Raw genomic sequence first — 24,527 nt, 5'->3', positions numbered from 1 at the left:
CTGTATGGTAGGAAATCAATATCATTATTAAATTTATTGTGTTCCTCAACTATTTCAATAACGTAAAAAAACTTTTATAGACTACAAAATTTGAGTGAATCGTGAGTTTATTAAAAATAAACACATCTAGTTATATATTACATACAATTTGTAGGTACGTACTCGTAGACCTAAGTCTCCGTAACTAACTAAGACTACGTAACTGACAATGTCAGTTGACATTGTGCATTGTAACATATTTAAATTTTAACTGGAAAATGCACATAGACCATGCCTGCAAAATGTTGAAGAGATTTGTCTTCGCTCTCAAGAAACTCAGACAAACAGTGTCAGTTGAAGCAGCGTATCATGGCTAATTATCCTCTGTTTTAAGCTATCGATTATTACTATAGGTAAACTCCATGTAGGTAGAAAGAGTTTTCAAACTACAAAAAAGGTGTATCCGCGCTTTACATAATGCATGGTATCTTGACAACTGGAAACCTTTATTCAAAAAGTTGCATTTGCTCCCCGTTCCCATGTATGAATATGAAATATATTACGTGTAAAGACCCTAATAAGTAGTTTCGTTTGACGTACTGAAACTAGGTCAAGGCACACAAGGACTCAATATAGATATCCTCTACGCCAGCCTGCTAGTAACGCTACAATTTACAAAAAAAAAAAAATGTTTAGTCCTGATGCGATAAAGCTACAGAACAGTCATTGTTTTAAAGTTAAATTCGTTGAATGGCTAGAGGAAAGGGTGATAATAATAATAATAAAATTCTTTATTGTGCACTACTAAAGAAAACCTCAAACATATATATTACAAACATTGAAGGGTGATTTTGAGTGTTTTCTAAAATAAATGTTAAAAATCTTATTCTTACAAAAATTTACATTCTTGGGCTCATCCTACTTAAAATCGTCAGCATTCTCCATTTCTCACGTTAGGATTACCTACCATTAAAAAAATATGTCCAAAAATATCCGTTCCATTACGTCAGGTTTGAGTGTGAAATTTGTTTTTAACTTGTAGGTATGTGCGTGACGTAGTGGAAACTTTTTGGAACATTTATTTTTTGCATCAATGTTGAATATGCCAGTGATTCTGAGTTGAGCAGAGTAGAACTCAAAAACACCAGGATCTGTGAGAATCAGGTCTTCAATACTTGTTTTTATAGTACTAAAGTATACTTAGAACGTAGGTATGTTACAATCATAATAAATCTGACGGAATGTAAATACATATTCGTTATACTCGTATTAGTATAAGTACATAGAATAATGTATATATATTTCTGTATTATTTTACGTAAAAAAATATTATTTCTTGTTGTAAAATTTCTACACCATGCAGATTGAACCATTCATGCAGTTTGAATTTGAATGGACTAATAATTAGATATCGATCTATAGACCATAATCTTGTAAAATATTTATTGATTATACAAATATGTGGAAAATTAATCCTCGTGTTCACATAAAAATCCATCCTCTTCCAATTTCCAGTTACCGACGGTATATATTTGAAATTTATTTTATAAACAACGATTGGATCGAAACGTGCAAATTAAGTACCTACTTAATTTGGTTTATTCCCTGGGTCGGCCGGACCAGTGTGCAAATTGGCAAATTGTTAACAATAAATTTAATAGCTTCGTTAAACCTTGTTTTCCAATATTTTCAGTTAAAAATTAGTGTGCTTGACTGAGCTTTAATGGATTTCGTTTGAAGCACTTATCGGGATAAAGAAGTTATACCTAAGATACAATACGAATTCCAAGGATATGCGAGCAAACTGTCGTTGAAGGCAAATTGTCGTATATATCATACAAACCAGTTTTAAGCTAAAACGCGTTTTCACTAAAAACGGGTTTTAACAGTAACATACATATTACTACACACAGTGTATACTATACACCGTGTTTTTTTTTCGATAATTTCAAGGGTGCATCCCTGAGCTTAAATTAAATAACTTTCTCAAAGACACCGGTATTCTAATTAACTCCATTTCGGAGATAATCATTATTTATTTTTTATCTTATAAGACCCTTACGAGCGTGTACACTTGCCATAGGGCCTGTTTACATATTGATTAGTATTTAGTATGAGTTAACACATTTGATACTAAACGTAAATACTATCTCGGACGATTGATGTTCGAAATGACATTGACGAAATGAACACGAAATGTCACAGTTTTCAATTGTTTGATTGAGTTAAATGTAATGCCCGTGTTACAACATCGCTATATGCAACATTTTATTCATTAGTATAAAAATAACAATTATTAACAAAATTTAAAAAAAGATTTTTTTTAATGAACTAATCCATTTAGTTTCCCTTAACGTACTTGCCGATACCCCGAAGTTAACGGAATTCAATAAAAACACGGTGTATACTATATGAGAGGCCATCTGCAGCAATACGTCCCAAATCTTACTACAGATTTCTCTTTACCTGATTTGTGTAAACCCATGTTATTATATCAGCATGAATTCTCATTTAATATAAAGTAAATTGGCTACATCTACTTTAGAGCAGGAAACTTTAATTTTAACTTAAATTCGTAACAGCAACCCCGCCGATCCGACCGGCAAGCGCCCGGCTTCCGCAACAATATCCGGGACATAGACAAACACAGATTAGCTACTTCGGGAAATAGACGCTTAGATGTTTAGCTGAGCAAAAATAATAAGCAAATATTTAAATTAAGTTTTGAAAGCTTTTGACGCTGAACTGTAAAGTGTGTACACCTGTGTGAGTAAGTTTGTTTATAACATCTCGTATTAGACCTTTATTTAGTTATTCAAACTTAATGGCATTAAACTTTAACATCAAAAGGCGAACATACTGCGGTTTTACTTAGTGTTGGTTAAGACTCAAGTCCTTTGAGTCCTCTGCTTTAAGACTCAACTCAGTTTTTCAGGCTCTCATAATTAAGATGGAACTCTAGTTCTTTTTAACTTATTAGAGACTCGAGTCTTTCTACGGACTTGAGTCCTTTTCGGAGAACTTGTATTTTTTTACAAAAAACTTCGAAATGCGTTGTCTTTATGTGAAATTCATGGATGTACATAACATAAATCATACAATAACGCCTATTTACTTTACTGTTGTTTAGGTAAAACCTATAATATTGTTGACTGAGTCTTTATCCGGAGACTCGAGTTCTTTTGAGTAGCGCTCAAAAAAGACTCAATTTAGGACTCGACTCAGGACTTAAAAGACTCATAAGTTTTTTAAGCTCTAAGTCTCGGAAAAACAAGTCGAGTTCTTCAATTTAGACTCAACAGACTCGAGTTGCTACCAACACTAGTTTAGTTCTTTCTAAAGAAGGGAGAATAACTGGGTTCCAAGATCTTAAGAAACCAGTAAATATACCATCGATTTACCTTTTAAGATCTGCACTTCATAGATACATATTATTTTAAGTATCAGACAATAATGAGTAATGTAATGTAAGTATCACGACTGTATTCATTTTACAATGAAGGTATATAAATTTGACTAAAACACTGAGTGGTTGCAACGTATAGCGACTCTCACTTACCTATATGTAACGTTGAAAAACATAGGCCTTTTTTTAATATGAAATATCACGAACGAATATTATTACGAGTATGATGTGCTTTGTAATTCACGTTTTCATATAATCATGAGACTGGTAATGATAGCATAATTTAACTAGGAGGCATAAATTTAACTTGCACATTTTAAATAGTTATTTGTACAACAAGAGAGCAAAGTTTGATATTTCTTCGAGTACTTGTTTTTATTTTGTTATTAGAGCTCAAGATTCTAAATTAGATTTACTCGCTACGCTCGTGAATCTATTATAGAATCTTTCGCTTGCACGGGACTCAAAAGCGCACGAGAAGTAAATAACTTTGATCTCGTGTAGTACCTACACAAAATTTTTCACGTCAGTTAGCCATAAAAGAATACAACCTAAAAATTGTAATCCGTCTTCATCACTATTTTACTCATATTTTCTGAAGGTACCTATTCTAACAATTAACTTTAATTACCGCAATAAAACAAAACTAAAGAAATTTCAATAAAATAATACGAAACTAATGAATTAACGAACATTGACAGTTCAATCGACAACTTTTTTTGTGTAAAAAAAAAACTTTGTAAGATACGGTCCGAATTGCAGATACTACTATTTGTCAACTATAGTAGAGATCGTTAAAAGTAGTTAAGTAGAAGTATTTACTGCGTAACAATTGCGTAAATTTTTATAAGTTCATTGTTTTGATTGTATAATAAAATACGTAAAATATTGTGTTTTTATTAAATTTTAAACTTTTATTACACAATATATAACTTTATTAAGGTAAGGAAACCTGCATACCTACATAATATTTATTATTATACGTTAATTTACAACTAAAACAAATAAATCGAACTTATGCTAACACAAAACAACTTAAAACTAAAAACTAAATATAAAAGATCTCCCCCAAATCACTTCCTTCCGGCATGGTCGCAAGAACGCTGGCGGCGTTACCCCTCTGCACCGCCAGGCTTAGCCTCTGGGCAAAGAAAGCGCCAGCCCTATGACTTTTATTTCATTTATTAATTAATTACATAAATAAAAGTTTACGAATAGTAGGTAGTATTACGAATGAAGACTCGTAGGGTGTTTTGGAACGATGCGGTCTGACTTATTTCGGGGGTCTATTATAAACTGTCAATATACCGTTGAATTACCTATGCACTTTTTTGTCTCTTTCTTTTTGCTAATGACGTGAAAGGGACAAAGACAATAGAATCCAAATACTTCAAACTTGTATTAGGCCCCGCACGTTGAAATGACATTCGAATATAAAGGCCACTTGAATGTCATTTTGTCTCACTCAGTAAGCAAAATGCGATATTGCTCACTGTTTTGAAGCAGAAAATTACCCTTGTTCGAGCTGCTGACGTGAAAATATTTTTTTTTACAGCGGAAAAAAATATATATGTAGGAAAATGTGAAATAAATACTCCCACCAGCCTTATCTCCGAATTTTGCCTAATAAAAATTATGAAATTTTAACATAATATTAATCACTATACATTTTACAGGAAAATATAATCAGACCTCTGTCATGGTAATTTTTTTTTTTCATTAACTAAATACATTTCTGAATTCAGTTTGCAATTTAACCAACTTTACGTGTGTTTATTACACTTGATATTTCTATGAGATAACATTAAAGACACCTTTTTTCAAATAATAGAATAAACTTTGAAATCGGTTCACATGATAGAGAATCATCCTCGAAAAATCAATATACCTACGTGCATTGCATCGCGCAAATTAGTAAGTATGAGTTCCTGCCGGTGAGTAAGGTTGCCAGAGCTCAACTAGGGGGACGGGTTTAGGGTCGGCAACGCGCATGTAACTCCTCTGGAGTTGCAGGCGTACATAGGCTACGGAGACTGCTTACCATCAGGCGGGCCGTATGCTTGTTTGCCACCGACGTAGAATAAAAAAAAATAGTAAGACAATTTGCCGATAGATGGCGCTGTACGAAGTTATACTTATTAGCAGGTACTTATTAATAGGTGCTTCTGATCAAAAGTCTTTCGCCTTTACACGAGATAATTCAAAGTTTGTACGGAGCCCTTGTTGCGCGAGTAAAATGAACTCGCACTTGACCGGTTTTTTTATTATTATGTTTAAGGACCAATATACTAAGTACATATCAGCCCTATGATCTTGTTATTAAACGGCTGTGGATATGATCTGTCAGCTGAGAACAGTGACTGCCCTTTTATTTCTGGTTGAATAAATTATCACTTGTTCACATGGGAGGCCACCGCTTACTCGCGTCCGCAGGAAGATTACCTTAGATACCCTGCACGTGTCCCCTGGGTGGTGCTAAATAGTAATCAACTTTGACTGCTGCACTGCACTTTTTAAAGAGACCCTCGCAGCAATACACAGTACAGATACGAATCCCACTGCTATCACATATAACCACACTATAATTAAGTATGCATGAACACCAAGTTATTTCACTGTTGACAGCTGACAGATCATATCCATAATCGTTTTATGACATGATTACAAGATGTATGTCTGCTATCTCAAAAAACCTTTGAATCGCCCTCCAGACTCTAAAAAATACTTCGTCCGTGAACTGTTACTAAGATGGACAATCAATCGGTCGACACAAAAGACACCTATTGTAAAATATGTGATACGAAATCAAGCTACATTACATTTAATAAATAAAATGGAAGAAATATTTGAACTCAAAAATAAAATTCCGATCCAATAAATTTCTAATAGTACTACATTTCTCACTAGACAGTGATTTGATACATTCAATTACTTGCTTAACTTTTTAAATATAACCGATATACTATTTATATTAAAAAATTGCAGACATTTTTTACACCTTATTACTTAGCCTGCTTCGTCATACATATATCTACTTGACCATAAAACGGATGCAGACCAAGCTAACTCGGAAGCCGCCAGTAATTTCAAAATTCTATAGAAATATGACGTTTATAATGGCACATTCCCTCACTTTGTTCTGTTCAAATCGAAGCAAAGTTAACTTAGACGGACTATGAAATTCCTTGCCTTTAGACTTCTCGTTGACCTTGAATTATGAAATTTGGCTAGTAATAACGTCTTACACTATAAATAGACGGAATAATCTAATTGTTAAAATTTAGAAATAAATAAAAATTTATAATTTTTTTAAGTTCTCACGGAAGTCTCGGTGGGCGAGTCCGACTCGCACTTGGCCAATGGTCATATTATTATGTATTGTATGGAATGACGTTTATCTGACATGGCATACATTTGACGTGCCCCTCCTCAACAAAAATCGGACTAGGACAAAATTATAGACAAGGCGTCTCCAGTTGTTTAATATTCCAAGGCTTAGTTGATTTTAATTTAAAAATAATACCGATAACAGTCATTATGCTATCATGGAGCTGATCTGATTAAGATGTCGAAAAGTAGCCACAAGGACCCTTCAATTGAATGTGAAAGCACAAACTCATTTCAAGCTCATTAAAAAGAGGATTTTTTAAACTAAAACAATTCTTTTTACAGAACTTGTTAATGTACGTAAGTAGTTACTTATGTAAAGGAGATAAGATAAACTATTTATTACTTTCCGTTCAGGAATTATATTAGATGTATGTTACATATTTCCAGTAGCCTTACCACGACCTTGGCACTGACGTGACACTGACATAATCGCTAGCGTGTGCGTAACTTACTTTCTATGCATCTCGCTTGTACTGGCATATTAGTGTAAGCGAGATGTATAGAAAGTAAATTAGCATGATTTGGCATAGGCAATTTAATTTCGTCAATTTTGATTATTTAAACGGCAGACCAAAAAAGCGATGGCTCGATGTCGTGAAAGCGGATATGAGCGTAAACCGGCTCACACGAGAGGACGCCCAGGATCGCGGCTGGTTCCATGCGTCCGTTCGGCAGGGTGGTAGATATTGTTTACATGAGTACTTTACTCACAAATTTATTACTTTACATACTGGCATTTACGAATTTTCCCTACCGCGTTTTTTTTTTATTTCCGTTAATTTCAAAAGTGCATCCCTGAGATCAAATGAAGTAACTTTCTGAGAAACACCGGTATTCTAATTAACTCCATTTCGGATATAATCAATACATATTTTTTTATCATATAAGGCCCTTATGAGCGCGTATACTAGCCTTAGGGCCTGTTTACATATTGATTAGTGTTTAGTACAAGTTCATATATTTGCTACTAATCATAAGTAGTATCTCGGACGATCGATGTTCGAAATGGCATTGTTATGTCACAGTTTTCAATTGTTTGGTTGAGTTAAATGTAATGCTTGTGTTACAACAACGCTATATGCAAAATTTAATCACTTTTATAAAACTACAAACATATATATTCACGGCACCAATCATGGGACATTCAAGAGAAAATTTTGAGTATTTTTTATCTTTCACCGACACCCGTAAAATTTCTACCGCTTTAAGCGTTAAAAGTTGAATGTCTTATTCGTCCGTTATGTTTTCTAAGAATTTAATGAAAGCTACTGCAATTGGTTTCAATATTATTAATAAATTAAAACTATGTTTTTTTTTGCTCCAGTCATGGGATGTATGGTGCCATTAATTTTCAAATATATCTATGAAAAATTAAACTTAAGCAGCTTTTTGGATCTTTTTTATGGTAAAATGTTGCCAGCGTTTAAAAACTGATGGTAAATACTTGTTTTACAGTTTTTTTTTTGTAAGACTATATTTTGTGAAATTCGTAGATTTTAATTTATTTCGTAAATTTTGATCTATGAATTAAATTCACTAGGCCTATATGAATAAAGTATATTTGAACATTGAACAGTATTTGTCTATACCATCCCATTACTGGTGCCAGTCCAGTTATAGGGGCGTATATATATATACACGCCCCTATGATATTAATTAATATAGGTATATATAAAAGTTACGTTTGAGTTTTTTCACGTAAAATTACTTTATTGAAAATATTAACAATCCTTATATTTGTACTGAAATTGGGCTATTTTTTAGAATCATATTAACATATATGTTTCTTTGAAACCATTATTTCCATGATTCTTTGTTACTGTCATCACGCCAATTACGCAGACGTTAGCGAATATGTCAGTGTCACGTGAGTACCAAGCTCGTGGTAGCCGTCCAGTATGTGTTTTTTGTTTGACCACACTTGTTTTATTTTCAATTAATTGTTTAATTTATTAGTTTACTGTTCTCCGTCTTTTATGAAGTAAACAAGTTGTAGGCATATTCACCCATTAAGCCCGGCTTGGTCCATTTTAATGCTCGATTTAACCCTTATTTGCTCCCAATTTCACGCCTCATAGACAAAATGGCATCTGACATTTTTTCTCGTTTTCCTCTAAAAGGGTAAATAAAGCCGGTGGTTTTAGGTTGGATTCCGTTAAACGTATTTTAAACACTGATACGTGTCAAACGTAATTGTTTGTATCGGCGCATGCGTAGTATTGAATTATACAAAACGAGACGAGTGGCTTTCTATAGGTATTTAAAAAACTTGTGATGTGGTGAGGTGAAGTCGAAGTGCCAATGTCGGCGAAAAACTATCAAAATAGATCGTCGATTTTGTTGCGCATTTCGGCCCCCTTCGCTATGTGCACGACTGTCACGCAACCTAGTGTCCGCAAGTCTAGGGGAAAACGTCAATTCACTACATCTTCTAAAACTACTCCAAAACTAAAAACTACTGAACGTATTTTCATACGACTTTCATCTATCAATAGAGTGATTCCTGAGGAGGGCTTAGGTATATAACTTGTTAAGGTTTTGTGTAAATTGGTTGAAATATAACGATGTTGTCTGAAAAAAACAAGCTGGCTAGGAGCTTTAATAGAAAACGCCGCCTAATCCGTTTGAAATATAACAACACAATGTATGGTGGGTTTGTTTCTCATTCATAGGTCTACAAAAAAGTCCGTGATGTTAAATGTCTATCTTTTAAGGATAACTTACAATTTCCATTCTTAACTTTTAGGAAAAGATCACGTAATATGTGGCATTTGCAAAGCTATTTACATGGATACGTTATTAACAATTATCAAATTAAATACGTTAGTTATATTAGGCATTTTATACAGATTACAGTGGTCCCTTACACCATACAATTTGAATGAATATTTCAAGAGAAACCGTAAATCAAAGTTTCATTTCGAGCCATATAACTTGTACGAAATGTTAAAGACGCTATCCACAGTTCTAATTTATACCACCTTATGCGCTGGGATCGCTTTACTTGCCCCATCATGCACTTCGCACGGTCCCATAACAAGTAATTATATATATGAAATGAATCGTCATAATTTCTAGATTATGATGGTGAAAACGCATTTTTGAAAATTCCATATGAGATAATAATAAATATCTTAAACCACAAAACAGAATGAGTAAAAATAACGGGAATTTTGAGCAAACCTGCAATTAAAACTGGAAACTTATACTAGCTATAAACCGTATACCATTCTATTAAATTAGTGTCGCTTTTAAAAAAAAACTGACAAGTAAAAGAAACTCAAATCGTATTGTCATACAATAAAAAGTAATAGTTTGATCTTGTTCGTACTTCATTGTAATTTTTAAAGAACGTGAACAGATTGATAACTGACCATTTGTAACACTTGTTTCAACGGAATATAATAGGTTGTTAACCAAGGAATGAAAAGCACCCATTTTTGCCGAGGCAGTTTGGCGCTCGAACGCAGTGAGAGTGCCAATAGTCCGAGACTGAAATGGTACATTTCACTCGAGTTAAATACTCTACTTTTTATTTCGAATACGAATTCATGTGCGAAAATAAATTTGCATTTAAAAACACGGCTCATTATAAACAGTAGTATTTCTTCAATTTAGGTAAAAATGACATTATTTATGGAATGGGGAATTATCATCACAATGGAAATTTTACAAAAAAATCCATTTTAAACCAAAATTTTCATTGCTTATTGCTAAATAGAGAAAAAAAACGTATTTAGAAAGTACAGTACTCTAAAGCAGACACGTATCATTTTCTGGAAACTTTTTAGAACAACCACGACCCACTTTCAGAGCATTAGAAATGAAAAAGGCTTAAGTTGTTTTTCACAGATTGACAAAGGTGGATTAGTTTCGTTGTATACAAGGAGCATTATATTGTCCTTTTCTGTGTACATCTAAATTTCCAAACTATGAAACAAAATGCAAAGTCAAGTAAGTATTTAATAAGCTTGGGTCGTAGTTTTGTAATTTTAACTTACATGGGAATAGATAATAAATACAGTATTCTGATATTTGGAACAATAGGTAATATAACCTATTGTTTCTTACCAAAGGTTGGTGGGCAACAATTACCCCGATTAAATTACGTACTCGTGGGCTGTTTTTGATATGTTGTCAGGAATGTCAAAACGTGTTTTTAGGTTCGTTGCACTGGCTACGGGCCTGCACGCATGTAGCAACTTAATAAGTGTACTGTCTTCTTCTTCTTCTTTTTTTAATATATGGCCTCCATCAAATCTATGATGATTTTGCCAATATCAAGTGTCGTTATTCAGTGGTAACTTTTAAGTGTGCTCGTAGAGCATGTCGTTGTTCGCTAGTTGCTTTCAGTAAAGAGATAGCCGGACTTTACTAAAAGCCACGATTGATTGCCGGGCGTTTATTAAAATATGGTTAAACGCGTTTCAAGATTAGTTTTTCATTAGCTGCACACTTCCACGAAAGTTCACTGCATAATAAGCTATCAATGTGACACTTAAAACGACATTAATGAGCAAAACAAAAAAAAAATCTCGAGACGTCATCGCCATCTTGAATCTCAACGACAACCCGCATATTCTCTTACTTTGAGGTTCCGATGCAGACAGTGACAGTTAGTGTCAAACCAGAACTCAGACTCAGAATAATAACTAAAGCATAGAAGCCGGGCAAAAATGCTTCGCAAACATGTATACCCGTCCTTTACTTCCTTACGAATTAGATAATGTGTCGAAAAGAGATGCATATGTTTGTTATTCCTCATTTACTATACGTAGGGTGTCACAAGTTTTGTGCTTTGTTATGAATGTTCTGTGTCGAGTTTTCATATCGATAAATTATGCGCTTTCATTCGCCTCTCTCTAAATTACTTATCGTTGCTCCAATTTCAGTAATAAGTAATAAATCAGAATTTAAACTTGTACTAGATTGGTAAACTAACAGGATAAGGAAAGTTCATTGTGATTATTACTATGATTGTCGATAGGTTATTGTTCCGAGGTCGATAAAACACACACATCACTATGCGAATAAACATAACCTTAAATAGTTCCAAGAAAATTTCGAAAATATATGAAAATATGTATACAGAATTGAATACGGTGATATTTATATAAACTACTCATATATTTTTTTGTGTTTAGGTTAGGTCCTATAAATTAATATCATCAAAATTGATTGAAACTCACCGATTAAAGGTTACCGGTTTGTGTGTATTTTCTTTTCTTCCTGCATGTGATTTCCAGCCCTCGATCACACAAGACATTGACACATAGTGTACTTTGAACCATTATAAATAAAAAATCAGCACGTTTTCCATCAATCTTTCAGGAATAGCAGAAATATAATTAAAATTCTGCAAAATAACCGGTGAAATTCCGCGCAATCTTTCAACTAATAAAATACGACTATGTAAAGTTGGCACATATTCACACTCTACTGTGAAATAACAGACATATATTTAATTTGGCTGTATTATATTACATCCAATTACATCCATTTGACATTTTGCTTTGTTCATTTTAGTGACAATCCTAGAAAAAAACGAAAGTTATAGCGAATTTTTTTCCTCATTCACTCATAGGCTAAATGTAATAGCGTATTGTGAATAAGATATATTTAACCGAGCTCTTATTTTTGCCCGGCTTCTATGCTTTAGTTATTATTCTGAGCTCAGACTTATCTAGCCGCCATTAATACATATATTTAGTGCAAAGAGGATATAACTTCTCAGTGAAAAACCTCACAAAGACAACGGCAAAGCTTTTGTTGTTACTGTATAGGTAAACTTACCGTCTGCGATCTAGTGCAAATCTGACTTTAGCCATTCCGCCGAAAAAGTCGCGTGTGTACTCTAGATCTTTCACTGCCTACTTACTTAGGCTGTGGAACGATCTACCTGTTGCCTGACTCAAGGAGAAGTTGGAAAAGTTGTGGTTATAAGACTCCTGATGTAAGAACTAAGTACTTTTTATTTATATATACATTTATATATGTTTATGTATATAGGTGTATATAGGTTTGCGTACATTATGTATCAGTAGGTAGAGGGAGGCTTAGATTAGTACAGTAGTGACAGTAGGAGGAGGAGATTATGATGATGCCACAATATTTATTGTATCAAGTAAATATTATACATTATTCATATGTAAAATATCCTGAATAACAGATGGAGTGTACTTTGTGTATGAAATGCCAACAGCGTTCAGTAGGAACAATAAATTTATTCAAAATGTTGATGTTCAGTTTTTCCCCACTTTAAAACTAAAGGACTTCAAATTATATGCGGATTTCAAACCATCCCTAAAGACTCAAATTTCAATAAATTTCAATTACACGATCTATTAGCGGTCCTCAATAATAATGATGGGCCACAATTCTGCCGATTTGAAATGTAAAACCTCTCAAAAACGTATCCCGACCCTTTGAGGTCGGCACGTAGTCCGATGGGGTTGCTCCAGCATACAGAGTAAAGCGATTTATGAAAGGCATGTTTCTGCTACTTGGTAAAAAAATATAGAATTTTACTGTCGAGGATCAGACTGCCGGGGACTGCCTGACAAAGTGGTTGAGAAAGTCCTTGGACAGTCGCTTTGGCAAGGTCTTACAGGCCAATTCCAACTATATAATGTGATACAGTGATACTGATCTAACATGGATCTGACATCGTTCCAATATGAAATGGTTCCATAAGTAGCTGCAATTAGGGCAATTAATGTCACTTTGACGTTAGATATGACTTAGATATCAGCCTGATCTCTAACAGATACCTGACAATAACAGCGGTATCATAGTCGCATATTTATCACCTGTCATGTCATGCATCACTTTCGCACTTTTCTCTGGGTTAGAAGACCGGTCAGAGGGCAGCGCTTAGGTAAAATTTGTTGCCTACGCCAATTCTTGATATTAGTTGTCAAGCTGAGCCCAGGCTCCTATGAATCGTGGCAAAAGCCGGAAAAACGCAAGGAAGATGATGAATCATACTCTCATCTATAAGCCTGTCATACAGACACACCAACGAGTTGAAATGAGAATATTACGAGTGGCAAGTTAAGTTGTCATATCAAAAATGAAAAAAATACAGACCTCTTTTGAATTGGACCGCGTGAAAATAGATACCTCCCGCCGAATGATTAATATTCATAGATTAATTAATTTCGGCAAGCCACAAGGCGCGTGTTTGGGTGTGTTTTCTCTTGTAATCAACCCTTCGGTTTGATTGGCCGATGTTAAATGATCTACCTCCGTTAATGTCAGGAACAAGTGATGAGAAGAATCGGGGTAATTGGTGTAAAATTTGTCCTTATTTTGTTAAAAAGATTCTGTGTGGGATTCTACATCCTACTGCGGTACGGGCTTGTGAGCCTTTTTATTAACGAAGTTATCGTGCGTGCTTAGCTTCGTAATCAAATTAAGTAACTGTTATAACCATAAGGATTAGAACAACAAAACGTAGATTGATTTTGATTAACACATTCAGTATTTAGTATGGCGTTATTTCAATTCAATAAGATAACATAATTGAGGCACAGAATTATTAAACAATATTAACCCTTGACAAATAAGCACCCATTGTAACTTAGCTGAGTTGAAAATCATTAAAAAATATTTGTTACCATATTATGGAATCTGCCTATACTGTATGATTATTTTTATTTTCTTGCAGTTAATTGTTAACCTTTTCGCCGACACGTCAATGAAGTAATAACGCCGTGTCAAAAATTGTACACGTATACAACTGACCAAAATCACGACTTGATATGAAGTCGTGGCGTGTGGGGCACGAAATGTACTGACTGTATATCAAGTCAATGGCGACTATAAGGTTAATCATGGTTTTTTACGTCATGAAAATTGTTAGTTCGCAATAGCAGACTAAAATATTGTACCATAAAATCCTTATCATTCCCATCTAATGACGAATAATAATGAAATTCACTTTTGATTTTTTGCATTTACTCGTATACGAAAATGGGCATGAAACAGAAACGTGAACAATAAAAAAAATCTGGCGGTAACCAAAATTATGTATCGTTTTACGATCCTTTATTCTATCAGAAACCCGTAAAACCGATATGTGCTCGCCGTAGTGGCGGTTTTCATTTCATTCTTTGCATTTTAAAAATTCCATTTAACGCTACACGCTGTGGCAAGCGCTTTGATTCGTTTGCCTTTACTCGATTCTCAAGTTTCTTGATGCATTTTATTTTGTATTTATAATTTTAATGAATATAGCGGTTGGAAGAATGTTTTAACTTAAAATATAATGTTTATTTAATAGTGATTTAAAGTTGAATCGAAAATATTAGGAGCAGTTTAGTAATAATCACACTTTAAAAATGACTAGATAGGACTACTGAACTATGGTTTTTGTTTGTAAGTATCTATCATTATGCACTCATTGTCATTTTTTTAGTTGATATACCTACATTATCTTAATGGCGATCGACAAAAAGTTAAAAATAATCAATAAGTATTTATCATTTTAGGGTTCCTTACCAAGAAAGAAAGAAAAAAAGAAAGAAAGACAGAAGGTGTGACTCAGTCTGTCGGTCACATTACTAAATATCTCGGGGACTACTTATGCTATCCATTGTAAATTTTGAATAGTTATGAAGAAAGCTTTAAAATATATTTTCATATATATTATATTTATGGAGTAACTGAAAATCCCCTCTTGAGCTCCCCAACCATAGGTAAATCTTCTTCTTTGTCGGTCCCTCATTACTGACGATCATGATAACTTGGTTTAGCAGCTTCTGTCATTTGTCTCCATCAGTCTCGATCTCCCTTAGCACTTGGAGTTAGCCTGAGGTGTCCTTTTTAACTTGGTCGGAACATCTATTTGGTCCTGGAGGCCCTGAAGTCTTACGCCTTCCATTTTTCAGAGCACGATTACGTTTTCCAAGCTTTCATAACCTCTACGCATAACATGGCCAAGGTAAGAAAGCAACCGGTGTTAACGTATGGTGGACAGCCGTGTTTTGACGCATTTGTGCGCCGGGCCGTCCGGGGTAAGTATTCTAAGCATTTGCCTCCATCATCACATTTCGAAAGCGTCTATTTTCTGTCTCTCTTTGGCAGAGGCTCCGTACATGAAAATTGGGAAGACCGAAGACCCAGTATGGAAGCTGATGCCACGATTATATTTTATGGGTAAGTAGACCTACTAGAAAGATTGTCCATTTGGTTATTAAGTTACTTATATTTTTACTCTTTCTGTACTATTTCCGTCGTCTTACCACGAATTTGACACATATATTCGCTACCGTGAGCGTAACTTACTTTCAATGTATCTCGCTCGTACTAGCACATAAGTACAATAGTGTATAGAATGTAATTTACGCAGGTGTTAGCGAATATATTAGTTTGAGACTGATAAGGCAGTCGTGGTAAGGCTACTGTTTTTTTTTATTTTGACCATTCGTATTGATTCGGTTTATTTATTATTCTTCAATTTACAAATGTATACATCTTAAGTATTTCTTGTGCCTCGTCTAGCTTGAGGGTAAGATCCAGAGCTATTCGAGGAAGTTTCAGTCTCATGGGTATAAAACTAGATACAATGTCCGGAAAATAAAAAGCTATGAACTATTTTATTGTACCTACATTAGCAATTACCGGCATCTCTCTCACTCTCTCCGGTCAAGAAAATTATGCTTGGCTTGTGCGGTTGATACCTTGTCATGGTAGCTATTTATAACTTTAAAAACATCAAATTTTACTTGCTTGACCAAATGCCATACAATAAAGACATTAGTGATTATAGAACCATAATGAGATTATATCTAGCACATAAAAATTCAGGCACTACTCCATTTAGTGAGCTTATTGAGACGATTAAAATAAAACAACGTCATAGCGTATGCGCTGCGGGTTCCGTTGTGTAAACTACGGTAGAGGCTCAATCCAATTTAACACTTTTATACTTTTAGTATTTCTTATTCAGCATATTCCGGACGATTAAAATCAGCGCTTCAATAAAATCAGCCACACATTATTTTGCTCGCCAGTGCACAAAAACACTCAACGGGATTGTGTGAATCCGGAATACAGCTTTAGTTTTACGTTTACAATTTAGCTTGTACTCAACTGATACGATACCACTACTAATAACTCTAGAGACTGTACCTATTGAACATTTTATTTACCAATTGTGATTTATAAAATAAACAAAATAAAGTTACTGAAGAAAGCTATTAGCCTAACTTAATTTGTATAAAATATTTAATATGCTACAGTAACAATTATAAGATAGGTAAGTCTTTCAGACGAAAGGAGTGCCTGGCTTTAGTTGTTTCGTTGGGTGGTCGACATTGAGAAGATTGCTCCAGAAGTGACCCTCTGGATGATTTTGGCTTAGGACCGGGATAAGTGGCGTACTGGAAGAGAGGCCTATGCTCAGCAGTGGGCGATAAAAGGCTGATATGATGTAGATAGGTAATTAATTCTGGAACACAGGAAACAGTTAACAATAGATATTCCACACCACATCCCTAGGTGAGGGCTAGACGTGTGAATACTTTGATCCATCATTATGGTAAATCCATCAATATGTGATCCACATTATGTTACGTAGTACAATGGCAAAGCTACACGTCCAATATTTATCACGTCGGTACTGTAACGCGTTTCGTAGAGTTCAGTCGTGTAATATGATATGGAGGCAAAAATTAAAGTTTATCTGGCTATTATTTCAGCATTATAAATTTAAAAACAATCTCCTATGAAATAAATTGTTATTTTGTATGCGGTTTAGTCACACTCGCCATAGTAGCTGGTAGCGATGGCGATGTCGGTGGTACCTACGTTAGTGTTTAGTCTCCATTGCTGTCGCGATGTGCTGACATTTTGCAGTATTTACTGTACGTGTAGTTTAGTATATTGACGGATGTCAATATTTATCACAAACTGCCATTACGGAATCCAAAAATCTAAATTTCCGTCTAAATTTTGTTACCAATATACCAGACGATCAATAAATATCACGATATTCAGTAAATCACAGTATTTATTACACCTACGGCTAGCTTTCGCCTATATTTTAATTTATTTTCTTTATTGGGAAAAAAAAAAACAGATACAGGCCAGTAATATACACGGATAAGATTCTAAAATGATAAATTTAGCCTACATCCTAACACAACTCCCACTAGAAGTTCAGACAATAATTTTATGACAGCGTTGTAATCAAAACTTAAAACAGACATCTTTACTTATACTAACACTAAACAATTACAATATTTATCACATCCTATAGAAAGCATAGGTAAGTGGCATTGGAAATTCTTAAGTTTACCGTATTCGGGCGCATAGATTCCAAGTCCAAACTGATTTGTCAATATGCTTTAAGGTGACATTCTGATGACAACTACACTTGTAGTTACATTACCGTAGCGGCATTACCGCTGTGGCTTTGACGCGATCGCTGTCACTGTAATTTTTTTTGATAAAATGAGTGACGGATTCAACGTTTAAATCACGGCAGTAATGCGGCTACTAACGTCATTAATTTTATTTAAGAAATTTACAGTGGTAGCGCGCGCTTCAGAGCCCCCGCAGTAAAGTCGGTCGCAATGCAGTTGCCATCTGAATGTCACCTTAACCCAGGTCCATTTGATTTATATTATAACGTCGCGGACTGGTGGCTAAATAAAACAAAAAATCACATAGAGCAAAAAAAAAACTAAATAGATATTTTACGCTGTATATTTTTTATTTACTACATCATAAGTAGATAACAATGGTTAAAAATCACTAAAACATCCCAAAATAAAAATCACGAATTTTTGTAATTACACAGGTTGGAAGTCTACCCAAGGTCTACCCAATAATATAGGTAGGTACAAGTAGATTATCATAACAATGTTGTTTGTTATCTAACTCTATATATCTATATAGTCTATATATATCTAAGGAATCACGTATTTAGCAGTTATAGGTATGTGTATTGATTCAGGCAATGCAAAGCAAACAGTTTTGGATCGGCTCATTTGTATTCTATTAGCGAGACATCCGCTGTACACCGGCTAGATCAATACCGCTTGGAAATATGCTCGTGGTGCGATCATATCGACACGTAGGATAAACGTTGGTACTATAAACACAAAAAGGACACACAAAGTGTTGCAAAGTATTGTATCATCTTGTTTACTGTTGCTAAAGTAGAAAAAGCCTTTAATTTAGTAGATATATTTCATATTACAAAACTACCATGCATTCGAAGTTCCCCTATGCACCTTAATGTGTGCGAAGTATAGCGACAAAATTATTTAGGTATATGTGTAATAATTAGCGAATGAACGTAATTATACAATATAAGTCAATTATTTGACACAATAGACCCATATTTATTGTTAATCAACAATAAATTAAATGGGGTTTGGTGTAAGGCTGGATTGTAATTCGGCTTATCGGCGAAGTGGGGGCGCGCTACGTTGTAATCTTTGACGCTGGAGCAAGTAAGTGGCATTTTTACATTAAATTAATTTAAAGAGGCCAATTCTAACTTACATCGTGACATCAAAATGATATCTAAATGATGTCAGTCGCGCGTGCATTTCGCTCGTACTTGTCCTGTTGTACTGAAGCGAGGGAGATGCACGGCCACTCAAACTTTAAGAAAATATTTGTTACGGGGCTAGAATTATAATGAAGAATTTAATTTAACAAATAGGGACGGGTGGGTAGTAAAAAAATATTTCTTCTTGACTTTTCTACTTTAGCAATTTTATACGTGTCGCGCAATAAATTGGAACATATCAAGACGCGAATGATGCGTTGTATGCTTGCGCATATATATTAAGCTTAGTGATACAAATAAATGCCTCTCCCACGCGGCCAAGAACCTCTCCTGGGTGCCTAGCCATCGTGCCAATCGTTTCCGTTCGCTCCATGGCGATCACTCTACATCACTCTTCCATATTAGTGCGACAAATACATTGGCATTTTGTTCGCTGCGGAGTGTAAACGATTGGCATTTTGGCTACGCATTCTGGGCCTCTGGGTATCCGATGGAGCAGAAATTTAGCATACTTATGAGTTATGACCGTGGGGTTTGACGACCGGTTTGGCCTAGTGGGTAGTGACTCTGCCTACGAAGCTGATGGTCCTGGGTTCAAATCCTGGTAAGGGCATTTATTCGTGTGAGGAGCATGGATATTTGTTCCTGAGTCATGGGTGTTTTCTATGTATTTAAGTATTTAAATATTATGTATATCATTGTCTAATTACCCTCAACACAAGCCTTATTGAGCTTACTGTGGGACTTAGTCAATTTGTGTAATAATGTCCTATAATATTTTATGTATTTATTTATTATGACAAGTCAGTTTCGGTTTGTTAGAATTTTATTGTCTTGACATAAATTACAGGCGAATTTTTTTTAACGAAAACATGTTTAGCCTTAGCTTTGTATGTGCAGTTATTTTACCTTTTCCTTGACAAATAAAAAAAAATCAACCCTCACTGACAGAGCAAAATATTCTTTTAGAAAGAAAACAAAAAAAGATGTATGGTCATGTATATTGATACATTGCCAAGAAAAGGGTAAAAAAGTCACAATATACCGGATGACAATGAAATAAGCCTTTCGTAGTTTATAAAAAAATCGGCCAAGAGCATATCGGGCCATGCTCAGAGTAGGGTTCCGTAGTTACTCTTCCGTCACAATAAGCTAAACTGGAACTTAAAGTATAGTAGATTATTAACCAAGGGATGAACTGTGGATAGTACGTCTTTATGAAGGGGAAACTTTTTGCGATAACTCAAAAACAGCTAAACTGATCATGTCCGCTATAATTTTCATTTAATGTTTTCTTAAGCTCTACTTCCACGATTTTTTCATATTTTTTTGATCTATGGTTCAAAAGTTAGAGGGGGAGGGACACATTTTTTTTTCTTTCGGAGCGATTATCTCCGAATATATTCACTTTATCAAAAAATGTTTGTTGAAGACCCCTATTAGTTTTGAAAGACCTTTCAAACGATATCCCACACTGTAGGGTTGAAGCAAAAAAAAAAGAATCATCCCCACTTTACGTGTAGGGAAGGTACCCTAAAAAAAAAAATTTTAGATCTTATTCTACGACTTTGTCGGCTTTATTGATTTATATATCCATGCCAAATTTCAGCTCTCTAGCACTAACGACTACGGAGCAAAGCCTCGGACAGACAGACAGACAGACGGACATGGCGAAACTATAAGGGTTCCTAGTTGACTACGGAACCCTAAAAACAGATATTACTAATGTTTGCAAGAAATTGGATTTAATCGACTAATATATTTAAGTTAAAAAGTAACATCGATACCGTTAATAGTTTTCGATTTGTGTTGTTGCGTATCCGACACCACATTTTCAGTGCATCTATTTGAGATAGAACATTTTTAATTAGGCATTCACTAGTCCTGAATATATAAATTTCAATCACTCAAAAGTTCTAGTCGAAATAAATCCGATACCCATTTCTTAAAACAAGCAACCACCGGGCAGAGTAAATCTGCCATTCAGAACTAATGGTCCAGCCCCTTAAGATATAAATCTTCAATATCCTCGGAGATTTGGGGAACGACTCTGGGTCTTTGTTAATGTTTTGGCCTGGGTGATTCTATGGAGTTAATCAAATTGTTGGGGAATAATTAGTCTTAGAAATTGATGAATTTAGATTGATTGTGTTTGGTAACGATTCCCGAATCTTAGCGGTTTAGAGGTGTGATTTTGATTAAATGGTGAGTCGTGAGTTTAAATATCATACGCAATTAAATTACCTATTGTATAAGAGAAAATAAAAGAGCAATTGAAATTAAAGATTTATTAGAAAACGCACAATAAGGAGGAGTTTTATTATGCCTTATGTAAGTAAATATTATTTATTGTGCACCATACAGTTAAAAATGCATAATGTTATAAATACAGTTACAAATAGATAACAACAGATGATCTTGTCGCTAAATAGCTAACTATTCCACATCACCTTTGGGTAGCAGGAGATTAAGAACTTACAACATTGAACTGGTAGTGCCGATATACATATAATTCAACAAACATTTATATACTTTAAAGTACTTAATACAATATATTTTATTATTAAGAATTGTCTCTAACACGTCGCCTTTATTTTCAATAGAAAGACGAACAATACTAAGGCATATTTTAAAATTCATAACATCTATTTAGTTATCAGAATTATTTAGTAATAAACGGTAAGTTCTATATTATCTAACATGAACTAGCTTCCAAAGTGTTTTTAAGTGGAAACGAATTCCTCAACTTTTAACAACAGCAAACCATAGCAAAATAAACTTCACAAACAACAAAACTTTGTAGAATCACTTTATTCTGTTGAGATCATAGACTGCGGTTGCGCTTTAATCAATTTGGAGCGCTAAACAGTTGTTCATGTTGACTTGACGCAATAATCGCTAGTGTAACTGTTTGGTATTAATTTACCTTTTTTTTAAATTAAATTTAATGATATACAATTTTACTATCTGTGTAAGTGTTTGATATTGATTTAACTATATTTTAAATAAACTTCAATTATTTACAATTTTACTTTCATTTTTCCAATTTGAACTTCATCTGAAAGACAATAATTTACCTTTTCCTGATATGATTTTCCTCCGGACCCGAGTCTCAAGTTCTGTGCGTTAGTTATTTAGTGTCATTATATAATACTTTACTTTAGTTTTATTTATTTCATAAAATCATTAAATTATAAATTGCTAAGCTACATACATTTAACAATATACAATAAAACATCAATATAAAGATAAAAAGATGAATGAATACAAATCAAATAAAAATGTAATAACCTAATTGAAACAAGCAAAAGTTTTAAATTAGTTGGACGATGTTAAGTATTAGGTCACTAAGCATTTCACAACCCTAGATGTTGTAACATTATCGGTCCTCATCTGAATAATCCTTGTCGAGGAATTATATCGGCTTTACGCAATGACCCGGTCAATTGTGGCTTATGTTAAAGGTTATGTGATGCTCTTAGACTATGTTACAATAATTAATCATAGGCTAAGCAATCTGCAAATTTATACTTATAGGACAGAGCGTTTACAAGGTTTCGTATCCAAAGGGCGACAAACGCAATCTTTTTACGACGCCTCTGTAGTCAGTATGTCTGTAAGCAGACTCTATCTCAAGAACCGTAATAGACAGTTGAAATTTAGACAAAGTTACACACACACAGCATTACGTCAACGATAGCAAGACAATTGCAAAAAAATATTGCGTTTATTGAAATTATAATATTTGCCGTTACCCGCTAGGACAATGTCGCACTAGCAATGCTCTAGGAATATAAGTAATGTTGCTGTTACTTCCATCCGACTAAGACAGCATGTAGAAGAACAAGTATTTAAAGTACTAGCTAATTAAAGTCAAGGTCACTTCATCATAATCTTGATGACGCATAAGACAAGTGAACACATTAAACGAGGAACGTATTTGTATGTCACAATTGACGTAACACAGTTAGGTAATAAACAGGCCATCTATTAATTAAAGTCTAGCAACGTCAAGAATTAATTATTTACCAGCCCCCTAAAGGAAACTTGGAATCCATGGATTGCACCAAAAAGTGACGTACTACTTACTATCTGGGGGCACGGTAATAGTGCCCCCGCCAAGTCGAGCATAAAAGCGGCGCGGCCGTACCATCCTTTTCTCGAAGCAGTTCAGCAGGCATTGTATAAACACGGTGAGTTTAAAATTTCATTCAATTTTAACCGGTAGTTTAAGAATTATAACTAGTCTAAATTTCTTAATTTTGTCACTCACTGACTGACCGATCATTAGAACTCTACGGCACTTCTAACAGACAAAAACGCTTCAAATTTAAAATACAATCAAATTTGTGTTTAGTGTATAGATCAAGGAAAAACTCAAATATTTTGCAATTTGGGTCCAATTTTCTAGATACACCAACTTTATAGTCCCATATAAATTTATAGGATTAGAAAGTTACATTTGCAGTGAATGAACCAGTGTGCCTGTATACATGTATTATATAATGAAATTCAAGAAGAAGAAGGTACAGGAAAGGAAAAAAAAACCGACAAGTGCGAGTCGGACTCGCCTAACGAGGGTTCCGTACTTTTTAGTATTTGTTGTTATAACGGCAACAGAAATACATCATCTGTTAAAATTTCAACTGTCTAGCTATCACGGTTCATGAGATACAGTCTGGTGACAGACGGACGGACGGACGGACGGACAGCGGCGTCTTAGTAATAGGGTCCCGTTTTACCCTTTGGGTACGGAACCCTAAAAAGAAGGACTATCTACAAAAAGAAATGAGATGCCATGAAAAACATAACTTGTAAAAAAAAAAAACAAGTCTCGCAACTCAGTTCTTCTACCGTAATAAGTTGTGAGATATTTATTAAAAACATAAAAGATTTTGAATATAGATATGGTAACAGATATTATTAGGTTAGCTAATTACGTAATAACTTAAGACAGAAGGTCCCTTAAGTAGGGACTGAATAAGTTACATATCCATGTCATCACAACTTTGTACGGGAGAAGAACTGAGTTGCGAGATAGTTTTTTTTTTACAAGTTATTTTTTATATGGCATATATAATATATATATATATATATATATATATATATGTACATTCAAAGAAACTGTGATAAGGTACGAAATGGTACTGACATTAAATCGTATATCCTTACAAATATTATAAATAAATGCGAAAGTAACTCTGTCTGTCTGTTACCTGTTCACGC

Source organism: Cydia pomonella, chromosome 3 (genome assembly GCF_033807575.1).
Source record: "Cydia pomonella isolate Wapato2018A chromosome 3, ilCydPomo1, whole genome shotgun sequence".
NCBI lineage: Eukaryota > Metazoa > Arthropoda > Insecta > Lepidoptera > Tortricidae > Cydia > Cydia pomonella.
Note: the sequence above shows the minus strand (reverse complement) of the source record.